General features: G+C 39.7%; 1 protein-coding gene across 5 annotated transcripts in view; it reads right to left on the bottom strand.

The window, feature by feature from the left end:
* USP15 (ubiquitin specific peptidase 15) overlaps positions 1 to 12796 on the bottom strand; it is an 85355-nt gene that overhangs the window by 22331 nt on the left and 50228 nt on the right. The window contains exon 1 of one of the 5 annotated variants that reach the window (XM_080935014.1): positions 4162 to 4180. The exons of the other annotated variants lie outside the window; for them this stretch is intronic. The gene's annotated coding sequence lies outside the window, so the exon portion shown is untranslated. Of the gene's footprint in view, positions 1 to 4161; positions 4181 to 12796 lie in introns of those variants that run through there. 5 annotated transcript variants of the gene reach the window in all.

Genomic DNA, 12796 nt, shown 5'->3' with positions numbered 1-12796 from the left:
GTTCTTTCCTTGGTCCCTAGAACAACTAGCATTACAGGGCTGTGGCACTAGGTCTCACTGTAACTCTAGGATTCAGGCTGGGCTCTGCAGGTCTTCAGAGTCTTTTACATTTATTTCCAGTATAAAATTTGCCTTTGTATTAAAAGATATACACAGGGTAGTTTATAATGTAGAAGGTAATTGAGGGAAAGGATACTTCCTATGTTTCTTCCCAAGTCCTTTATGCTCCACCTGAAGTTTCATTTTCTTCTTTTGTATTACACTTCATTTTAATACAAACCCAGCACTGGTGGAGGGCCAGACCATTAGGACCACACCACAACACAGACGCCATTGCTTAGCAGGAAGTATCCTGATCTGCCACAAGCGGGACCAACAATAGACACTGGGCAAAGGGGCCGCTCACAGCAGTATCTGCCAGCACTTAGTCTGTAAACTCTCATTTTGTGGTTTGGTCAGGGTTATATTAATGCAGCATTCCACTAAGATCTATTACTATTCTTATACAGACAACCGAGTTTATGCTTTACAAATAGCTCAAAAAAAGTTTGCAAATATGAATAAATTCTGAACTTTATTTTTACTTAATTATTCATGTACCACATATACCTGACTTACAAAACCTATCAAATACAACTGAAGAAAAATTAGCTCTCTATTCATAGCCAGTGGTCTTTTAAATATGTATTTAACCATATTAATGCCTGGCTATAAAACCTTTAATAAGTCCTTGCATTCACACTGGAACCCCCCAAACCTTGTTATTCATCCTCGTTCCTTGACAGTTCCTTTGTTCTTCATTGCCAGCCACTTGACTGCTATGCCCCTCTCTCTGCTGAACACACACAGCCTCACCAATCTGAAAACATACCCTCTGACTGAGGTTCAGCCATCCCACTGGGGACCGGCTCTCATCTCAACCATGTTCCCTGCTCTGCTTGTGTAATGCTTGAGTGTTCACTTGGAGTCCAGCACTGAGGAGACCACTTAGTCCATGCACAGTAAGTATGCATGTTTATTAACAATGTTCTGCCAGGATTTACTAATGCCTTTATTCTCTTCCTCTCAATCTTAGCACACAATACTTAATTCATTTTCGTCAAATGCAATCTTTACACGTGATAAATATATATTTGCTTATAATGAATGGCATCTAAAGCACCTCCAAAGCACAAGGATGAAGCAAAAGAACAATGTGCACTGGAAACATTCCACATCTATGTCTGACTTTCTGTTGGCTTTACACTGAGCCTCTTTGAATTTTCTCCACTAGTATTTGATTTATTTTCACAAGGACACATGCCAGTTTGAACTCATAATTCAGCACTGCCAAACTAAATAATGAAATACAAACACTTGTAACAAGCAGGGCCTATACTACCTATGGAGATGTCCTAACCAATATTTAAATTTAAACATTCTACTTACTGAATATAATGTGTTAAAAACTCTTAAGTTATATTTTCAAACTATTTGTAAAAGCACATGAATACAGAGATCCAATAGCTATTTTTTAACTAATACAAATCACAATAACATAAAAACTAAGTGTTATCAAAAAAATTCTCTGAATCTTGAAAATACTGGCACATCAGAAGTTATTTCTGTGTTATCAGAAATCATGTAAGGACTAGTTACTAAGGACTAGTCTTTTTGTACAGACTTCAAGATACAGCTAGCTGCTATCAACATGATGCTCTAAAGAACAAGTCCCTCCTTAAACATACAGACGTGCCTATTCACATTTAAAGCAGGAAATTATCCATTTAGCCAAAAAGATCTTTGGTTGATAGAATAGGAACTGAAAGTCCAATGTTAGACCTTACTGGGAGTCTAAATGCTCCCGTGACTGTGAAACTGAATAAGACAGCTCTAGCTGCATAAGACACATGGTGGTAGTCAGCAAAACCAAAACACATGAGCATGCTGTATGAAAAATAAACATATAAACAGAATTAGCTAATCTACTGCTTTGGAAATTTCTGACATAGCACCTGTCTGTTAATTTATTGAAATTCAACTATCTGACATCATCAAACATCAAAATCATGATACTCAGATCTCCTAATTATCTGTAATAAAATGGGGCAAAAATACAATAGGAAATGTATTGATATTAAGAAACACATGTATATATGTTTTTTGACATATAGTCCTATTATATAGCCAAGGTTGAATATGAAATCCTCCTCCCCTCTTAGCTTTCCCAGTACTGGGAATAAAATACAGAGATCTTAAGCCATGTTTTGTTCTAATAATAATTGGGCTTAAGAGTTTGTTCCTCAAATGGAAGAGAAAGTTTTTGAAGATTATATTAACAAAGAAGTAATACCATTCTTGAAAATGTCATGATTGAGATTTTTAACAGTATCTTCAATTCTTAATGTAAAAAAGGAAAAAGTAAACAACTTACGTTAATAAATAGTAATATACTTGGCAACTAGATTAAATACTTCTATATTTAAATACCAAAAAATGATCTCTATGCAAGCTAACAATGTACAAAATTGTCATGGACAACAGACATTCAAGCAAGAACAATCTCATATGTCCACGGTCTATGTCATCTGTTTGCACATCTATCGTGGTTCTCGTCGCTGATGGAGAGAAAGGGAGGGTGAGCGAGCACTGCAGAGCCGCTGCCTCAGCTGAGACGGACGAGAGGTGACCACGGTGATGAGAGCTCAAGACTAGGCCAGCAGAGGCCAGACCAAACCCTAGCATGAAAAGGAGGTGACTTGTATTCCTACCTCTGGCCAAGAAGCTAGTGACAAGTGACAAACAAGAGGGAATGGAGGGGGTCTTCCTGAGCGAGTTCTCCCTCATTAGCTGACAGGCCACACATCCAGAAATAAAAGGGCAACACAAATCAGATTTGATGAGTTTAAAAAACAATCAAAAACCAAAGGACACAAAGTTAGGTGGATGTGGGAAGAGTAGGGAGTGGGATGACCAGGAGCAAACACATTACAGAGTCCCCAAAGATCTAACTAAAATTAATATATGAGGAAGATATAAGCAAACCAGTGTCTGTTTCTCGAAGGGTTGTGTACTCACATATTCTATAGTGGACACTGGAGACCACTGTTGCTGACTTGGAACTAGCTGTCTAAATTCACATGTCCATTCCTGGGTCTCATGTACTGAATAGAACTTGTACTATTCAGTACATGAACTTGACATGTCTTCCATCCTGTGAGAAACCCACGGCCCTCTGGCATCCAGTGCTCCACCTTCCTCAGTAGATGGAGGAGGACTGATGCTCCCTCTTCTGGGCACCTGTACTTCTAACTCAGAGTCAATGTGTTCTCACTATTCTGCCTCTGCATCTAGTCCAATGCTGGCCTGACAACCCAAATCAGTGTTACCCAAGTGACAGCACAGCAGGGAGAGACACAGTTCCAGGAGAGACTCAGACATTGGCACAGGAAGGCACTCAAAAGAACTCTTAAACTGCTCCTGGTTGTAATTCTTATCCAACAGTCGTGTATGTTTAGAAAGTCCTCTAATGCCTAGAGACACCATACATACTTCCTATCGAGGGAAAACACTTGTCAACACCCTAATGACGGCCAAGCTACATGTATACAAGCTACAACTGTTGTTCTCAATCTGTAGGCAGAAACCAAGTAAAAATTCTTCAGTTCCAAACACCTGACTGTCTTATTTCCGGGGCATTCTGCCATAAATAAAAACAGATCTTTACCTACTACAACCAAGAACTATATTATAAACAAACACAGAAAGTATTTCATAAAGAATTGCTTATAAAAAACAACTGGGTTTTAAGTGTCCTTAGCCCAACATACTAGAACTGAGATATCATGTGAAATGTTGTTACTTAGAAAGGTGGAAGGGATTGCACCTAATTTTTATTTATATACACATATTCTTTCATAATTCATATGAGCTTTTAAAAGAAAAAAAAACTTATTCTTTTATTACATATGCTCTGGTCAGTGAGACTGATGCCTTGTGAATTCCCTGATAAAATTTTTAGTTAATGAATGTTGAGTCTGAATTATAAACTTCTATTTAGTTTGTTTTTGTCAAACTGAAGAACTCAGTCTTACCATACAACCCAAACCAAGTCTGAGATCAACATATGAATAGTTAATAGCCATCCCACAAGTTTTAATGAATCTGGAATTGCCCCAGTACCTGGAAAACAGTCAAAGTAATCCCCTTCAAAAAGAGAAAGTTGTCTTTTGTAAGGCTGAGCATGAACCTCGCCCTCTGCTCAGGCGCTCCAGTACCCGATTCTCAAGTGCTCATGTGTGCTCACTACTTTAGAAACCCGGTAACTAGAACAGGAAAGAAAACACACTTAAGTTTTCATTGCCTCCCGCTTTTGAGTTTAGTAGCTCATTCCATAACTGATCAAAATGGATGTCACTCAACACTTTTTAAAGAATAGATATGTCTTCAAACTAAAACAAAAACCCAGTTCAAAGGGACCTGCTTTTATTTTCTTATGATTTTCAAAATAAGACCTCAAGTTATTCATCCATGTTTACAATTACTCAAATATTCTCAAGTAACTTTTCTTTGGTTTTAACTTCGGTGAATGAAGAATCTTTAGATTTTTCCACTCGGTTGTTGCCCTGTTTTGACAGCAGTATGGCCGTTCTGAGTGGTGTTGCAGGAGCAACAACAGTGTACGATTAGCAAGATAACTGAACGAGCTCTGCACATGGTGGGCACTGGGAAGTGTAACATAACCATTCCTGTGACAAACTGCAAGCTACATAGACAAGGCTTTGTCAACTAGACTTAACGGGGGGGGGGGGGTTAATGGGCACTTACTTTGAAAAGTAAGATCTCAACATCCTTGAAAAGAACTCTAAAGATCTTCGCAAACTTTGAGAGGCGAATACAGTTAAGGCTCTTTTTAGCTTTATATTTCTATTTTTCAAGCCTTTTTATTTTATTTTTTTAAAGTTTAGGTAAATAAAGGTAGAGAGATACTCCCCCCCCCTTATTTATTTTTGCTATAATTTTTCCCTTCCAAGTAGTAAGTATATTGAGAAGTAGTTCTATTACAATGCTTATGTATGGTAAACTACCCTCCCACCTACCCGCCTTCCCCCCCCCCCCCCCATTCTGATGTCTCTAATCTTCTGAGATGCGGTCTGGCTAAGTGATTCAGGCTGGCCTTAGTGCCACATCTAGCTGAGTTGATCTGTGTTCACGGGAAGGTTCTGACAAAGAAGCTGTTTTACCCCATCACTGTTAGTGTAGGCCTGAGGCATCTGACGCTCCTCACCTTCACCAACTTCACGGTGACCTTTCTTTATGATGGCTCTTTATAATGTATGAAATCCAGTAAAGAATTATTATCCAAGTTCTGGGATTATGACATACACTTTTTTTTGGATAGCAAAAAAATATTAATTTCATTCTTTCTCTTTCATATGTAAGACTGAGAAAGAATAATCCTAAATTTGCAGAAAAGATTACTTATAGTAAGTTTATCCTTTACTTATGGATGTCATTATCTTAAAAAGCTAACATTCTGATTCCCATTTTGAACAGCAAAGAAAGCTGGAGAGAACTCCTTCTGATATGCTCACACACATCTATGATGACGACACCACCACCATGGCTGGGCGGCTACTACAGACTTCAGGTATGGAAACAAGTCAAAACCGCGTGGTTTGAATAATTTTAAAAAAGTCTAAGTTCTAGTTATTTTCATAGCTTGCACAGTTTCACTTTAATGCTAAATGACCCATATCCTAACTTTCAGTACAGTAAAGTACTGACTGAAAGGGTGCCTGGAGACGTCAGGCCCTCGCTGTAACAAGCAAGCTGAAGCACCACAGCACACTTTGAAAAATGAAGTATCAAACTATTTTTGTAAAAAAGGAAATAAAAACCCCTTTATGCAATCATTCTAAAATTATTGGGAAACCAGTATCTCAAGAAAACGGTACTGACAGGAGCGCCATTCTGGAGGGTGCCGCTCACAGGCTGCTCTGTGAGGGCATGCTGTGCAGTGCCGTGCTGAGCCAGCCTGTCACGCTGTGACCAACAAGGCAGTGCGAACCATCTGCCATTACAATGGTCACACTTGTGGGGCACAAACTGTTCCTGTTGGTCAGAAGTTAACTTTGTGTGCTGAAGGCTTATTACATCACTATGCTCCTGCAGTTTGACAGCTCCGGAAACACTGCTAATCAGGTACAAACCAAGTACACTTCAGGTAAATAATTTTCTCTAATGCAGTATTTCTTAAATCAATTTTGTGGAGAGATCAATCAAAAGAAAACAAAACAACTTTCAAATCACAAAAGACTGGCACTTTTGTTAAACAAAATGAAAAAAATTAAAAACACCACACAAACTCCAAGTCCGACTATTACAGAAATATAAGATGACTAACAAATTGAGACTGAGCCACTGTATCACTTACAATGTCTAAACCTTCTCATCACTGACTAGCCCAGTGATGTCACAGACAGATCATGAACTGTGAGAACCACTGCTGGCTTATGAGAGGATGAAGAACAGCTTGTGCTGTCACAGTGACCTCTGTACGGGAAGTGTGACAGTGTAGACAAAGGAAAAGTGCAGACACTTTGCCTGAAGACAGCTGGTCAGTGTAAAAAGGAACCTTTAGGTGACTTAAGCTCAATCCTATCTGCTTCTCCAGACTATGAATTCAGAAGCAGCACACTGGTGGTTGGATGAGGACACACGGTGTGAGAGGTGACTGGCAGATCTTTTTCATGGCTCACACCTGAACAGCTGAGCACTAAGATAATGCACACTTAGAGGAAAGGACCAATGTGATATGCAAGATGATGTCGTCAACAAGACTTGGAATGTTGAGGTTTGGGGTTTGACTGGGGTTAGTAGGTAAATGGTTGTATCTATCGACCAGTATAAGGAAACAAAAAGGATTTCTAGTATGGTTGTATACCAATAACCATAGCACCCGGGGACGAGGCAGGAGGATTGCTATGAATTCAGTGTCATTTTAGTTTACACAGAAAGTTCCAGGTCAGTGACAAGACAGGGACCACAATAGCCAAGCAATCAAGATCACGATCAGCTTTAGTAGACATGTTGAGTCGGAGTCATTTGTAAGTTACCTGGGCACAAATCTGCAGTTTATATTGTACGCTAAAGTTGACGCTCAGAGAGAATTCCATTAGGGATAGTTTTGAAACGTCAGATACAGATACTCCGTGAAGTAGTGCACCGAATGGCATTAGCAGATGTCAAGCACATCTTTAAGCTCTTTATCTTTACAGTTGAAGAAACTATGAAGTTTCTTACTCAAGGTGATAGAGTTTGAACGTGGCAGTGTGGTTTGAGAGCTATGTGCTGGCCTATCGTGCTCTAAGCTGACTGAGACAGCGATGAGAAAACAGGAGGAGACAACTCCTTTCAATGAGATGGGTCCTACCCTACCCATTGCTCCATGTGGAAAACATGAAAGAGCTGAGATGAGCTCAGAGAGGAAGTGAAGCTAAAGCAGGAATGCAGAGTCTGGCGAAGCGAGGAGATCCCAGGAAGGTGGTGGCATGATCGTGAGAGCTCATGTGTTACTATTTTTAGCAGAGCGTCCAGTACTTTAAGTGTAAAAGGAATCTGGAATTACATTTCATTTCTCTCAGATGACTTTTCATATGAAGTTATAATTTTTTTTAAAACAAATACTGAAATCATGCTGACAAAATTACATAATATTTAGAAAAACTCTTAGCAGTTCATTCTTAACCCTTAGATTATATCAACAGCAGTGTAACCGAGGCAGTCCAGTCTGGCATACACAAAATCTGGTATATAACAAAGGATTGAATGCTGTTTCTCAGAGATAAAAGAATTCATTACAAAATCTAGAACATATTTGCATTCACAATTCTTTTTTTCTCCTACCAAACTAAGTGTACATCCTCTATACAAATACTGTAGGGTTTTTAAAGATGTCCTCTTTAGATATAATAGCTTCCTTTCTACACACATTTCCTTCTTAAAGTTTTTGACCTATACTCCCAAACAAGAATATCTGGCTACGTATGTATCTATTTGTATGTTTCATAAAGCATCATGAAATAAACACACCTATAATTAGTTCACATTCTTTCCCTTGCTCAAATGTAGCACTGTTTTCCACTACTATGATTTCAACCATGTTAATATTAATTACTATAATACACAAGACCAACGATAGACACTTCAGACTCTTTTTATCCTTCTTTAATTTTAGTGTTTTCTATATATGTGTGATGTTATTCCAGGTAAGAGGGATATAATGGCAACTAAAACCAGATGCATTAAAAAACTTTATTTGTTCACGCTGTATGTGTGGTGTGTGAGCGAGTAACAGGAGAGGGACAAACCCTCTCAAATACAACTGAGCACACCAGCTGGCCATGAGTTGCGTTCAGAATGTAGGAAGACAGTCACTCTCTCTTACAGTATGCTGGGGAAGGGCCTTCAGCTATTGGAGACCCAGCAGAGGTAAAGATGCAGGCACTAGAGGAAGACTGTCATAGACACAGGCAGAAACACACATTCATGTCAGATACAGCAGACTCATAAAATGGTAGGCTATAATGCACCAGGCCGAGATGACATAGGGCTCCAGATGGTTCTGAGAATGGGCTATGTTGTTGAGTGTATGTGCATATGCACACATACATGATCATACAGTCGCTTTTCATCTTGTCTTTTGAGAGTTCTTACTGAACTTGGAGCTCACTGATTGGCCAGACAACCCCTGGGATCCTCTTCTACCTTATTCTCCACAGTAGCATTTTTTACCTGGCTTTTTCTTGGGTGCCTGGGAATCCAAACCAACGTCCTCAAACTTGCAGGCAAGTACTTTACCCAATGAACCACCTTTCTAGTGCCCAGAGGTTGGCAAACTGACAAGGCACTGTTCTGGGTCAGAGAAGCAGGGAAGTTTCCTGAGGTTTAAAAGGAACTCTGCTTTCTTTCCAGATATGATTGAGGGTAGAAACAAGGAAAAGAGGGAAGAAATGAGACTTGGCAGCCCGGAACCCTCAGCATCTCTGTAACATGTTCAGGTAAATGGCTTTGTATCATTTGTTCAGTTCATTCTATTCTCACAAACCTCAGCTATTACTCCTCATGCTCCTGTGGCTCCTCACACCTGATGAACATCAGGGGCTGTAGACATGTTTTTACCGAATTTAACTTGGACTCACATATGTCTATGTCATGCCCATTGTCTGGTTATTAGCTCAAATGTGAATGCCTGAGAAGCGTGGCACTCAGGGCCAGCTAAGAGCTATCTGGACTCTTGCTACAGTAATATCCTTTTTTCCTCTGATCTCCACCACTGTACAGTGTAAACCCAACAGAAGCAAAACTGTGCTGCCATAGTATAATTAGTGCCCATCAGAATGAAAGCTCTCAATAGGATTTAAAATATTTGCAGAGTAAATGACAAATGACATCAGAGTTGTAGCTTTACCTGCTACCAAGCTTGGGAACTTTAGTTCAATCCCTTGGATCCACATGGCAGGAGAGCTCGGACTACCAAGTTGTTCTCCAGTCTATGTGCATGCATGTGCGTGTACACACACACACACACACACACACACACACACACACACACACACACGAAAAACTTAGAGACAAAGTTTTCTTACATTAAAATAACTTAAAAAATTGGGCTGCTTTAGCCTATGGATACTGAGAAGAGCTGTTACAGGATGTATTTTGCATGTAACTCACTCTCTCGCTCATTTCAATCCTTATATGACGGATACTCAGCAATACAATGCCAAAGCCGCTCAGCTGTGGCATGGCACTGTTTCAGGGATAAAGACAAAAAATAGTGCTAAGTACATATGCAAATTAAAAATATTTTTTATCCGTATTGGCTGAGTCTGTGGATATACAATCCAAAGATACAGAAGGTTGACTAGATTTTGAAATCACTGCTGATCATGTTAGCCAAGGTAATGTACAAACATTCTGTATTTCAGAATATGATGAACTTGTAATCCCACCTCTTTCTCCACATCCTCTCCAGCATCTGTTGTCACCCGAGTTTTTGATTTTAGCCATTCCAACTGGTGTGAGGTGGAATCTCAGGGTTGTTCTGATTTGCATTTCCCTGATGACTAAGAATGTTGAGCATTTCTTTAGGTGCTTCTTGGCTATTTGGTATTTCTCAGTTGAGAATTCTTTGTTTAGCTCTGTACCCATTTTTTAGTAGGATTATTTGGTTCTCTGGAGTCTAACATCTTGAGTTCTTTGTGTATATTATATATTAGCTCTCTATTGGATGTAGGATTGGTAAAGATCTTTTTCCAATCTGTTGGTTGCTGTTTTGTCCTATTGACAGTGACCTGTGCCTTACAGATGCTTTGCAGTTTAACTCAAACAAATTAGTAGCCCTCCTCTAATGAAAGGATAAACAGGCTGAGAAAGAATTAGGGAATCAACACCCTTCACAATAGTCACAAATAATATAAAATACCTTGGTGTGACTCTATCCAAGCAAGTGAAAGATCTGTATGATAAGAACTTCAACCCTGGAAGAAAAATCGAAGACCTCAGAAGATGGAAAGATCTCCCATAAAAATGGCCATCTTGCCAAAAGCAATCTACAGACTCAAAGCAATCCCCATCAAAATTCCAACTCAATTCTTCATAGAGTTAGAATGAGTAATTTGCAAATTCATTTGGAATAACAAAAAACCCAGGATAGCAAAAGCTATTTTCAACAATAAAAGAACTTCTGGGGAAATCACCATCCCTGACCTCAAGCTGTATTACAGATCAATGCGATAAAAACTGCCTGGCATTGGTACAGAGACAGGAATCCATGGAATAGAATTGAAGACCCAGAAATGAATCCAAACACCTCTGGTCACTTGATCTTTGACAAAGGAATTAAAACCATCCAGTGGAAAAAAGACAGCATTTTCAACAAATGGTGTTGGTTCAGTTGAAAGTCTGCATGTAGAAGAATGCAAATGGATCCATTCTTATCTCCTTGTACAAACTCAAGTCCAAGTGGACCAAGGACTTCCCCCATAAAACCAGGTACACTGGAACTAATAGAAGAGAAAGTGGGAAAGAGCATAGAACACATAGGCTCAGGGGACAATTTCCTGAGCAGAACACCAATGGCTTATGCTCAAAGATCAAGAATCAACAAATGGGACCTCATAAAATTGCAAAGCAAGCTGGTACAACCACTCTGGAAATCAGTCTGGAGGTTCCTCAGAAAATCGGACGTAGTGCTACCTGAGGACCCAGCTATACCACTCCTGGGCATATATAACTAAAAAAAAAATGCTCCAACATATAACAAGGACATGTGCTTCACTATGTTCATAGCAGCCTTAGTTATAATAGCCAGAAGCTGCAAAGAACCCAGAGGAACAGATACAGAAAATGTGGTACATTTACACAACAGAGTACTACTCAGCTATTAAAAACAATGACTCCAGGAAATTCTTAGGCAAATGAATAGAATTAGAAAATATCATCATGAGTGAGGTAACCCAGTCACAAAAGAACACATGGTATGAACTCACTGATAAGCAGACACTAGCCCCAAAACTCGGAAAATCCAAAAACCAATTCACAGACCATATGAAGATCAAGAAGAAGGAAGTCCAAAATGTGGATGCTTCAGTCCTTTTTAGAAGGGGAACAAAATACTCAAGAGAGGAAAGCAGGGACAAAGAGTGGAGCTGAGACTGAAGAATAGGCCATCCAGAGACTGCCCCACCTGGGGATTCATCCCATATGCATCCGCCAAACCCAGTCACTATTACTTATACCAAGAAGTGCTTATACTGACAGGAGCCTGACATGGATGTCTCCTCAGAGGCTCTTACAGAACCTTAATGATACAGATAAGGATGCTTGCAGATAACCATCAGACTGAGCACGGGAACCCCAATGGAGAACTTACAGAAAGGACTGAAGGGGTTTGAGCCCCATAGAAAGAACAACAACATCAACCAACCAGACCCCCCAGAGCTCCCCAGAGCACCAACCAAAGAGTACATATGGAGAGACCCACGGCTCCAGCTGCATATGAAGAGGGTGGCATTGTCTGGCATCAATAGGAGAAGCCGACTTTGGTCCTAGGAAGGCTTGCTTCCCAGTGTAGAGAAATGACAGGATGTGAGATGGGAGTCGGTGGGTGGGAGGGGGAGCATCATCATAGAAGCAGGGAGAGGGGTAATTGGAGAGCGGGGAACTGGGAAGGGGGATAACATTTGAGATGTAAATACATAAAATATCTAATAAAAATGCAAGAAAGAATCTGATGCACTTATTCTTTAAAATATATTTCTATGATCTGTAACTATGCATCACTCTCGTGACATATCAACTCTATCAGTTAATAAAAATATTGGTTCTAGAAAAGTTTGCTCAATAACAGAGAGTGAAGACAAGTCAGAGACTTATTTTCAGGACAAGAAACCACTATTAGTGAAGACACAAATGCAGAATGTTGTTTAAGAGGCAATATTTCTTCTCTACAGTTGTGAAGACTAAATTCTTACACTAGGGTACTAAAATACTGTGCTTCCTAAAGCCCACTCATGTTGATCCAGACTCTCTTTCTTCACCATTCTGTCTGTAAAGGAAGAGGCACTTCCCTCTTGCCTGAATCCAGAGGTTCTTTGATGGGCATAATAATTACTTTAAAATACAAAGTTGGAAAAAGGCTTGGTGTGGGCCTATAATAAATCACAGATTCCTGGCAATCTAGAGCAAGGTTAAGGCCAACCTGGACCTTCAGCCAAAGCAAAAGTTAAAAAGAGGGCTGAGGAGTGCAGTGGTA

Source organism: Micromys minutus (assembly GCF_963924665.1).
Source record: "Micromys minutus genome assembly, chromosome: 22".
Lineage (NCBI taxonomy): Eukaryota > Metazoa > Chordata > Mammalia > Rodentia > Muridae > Micromys > Micromys minutus.
Note: the sequence above shows the minus strand (reverse complement) of the source record. Positions and strands in the feature narration are given on the sequence as shown.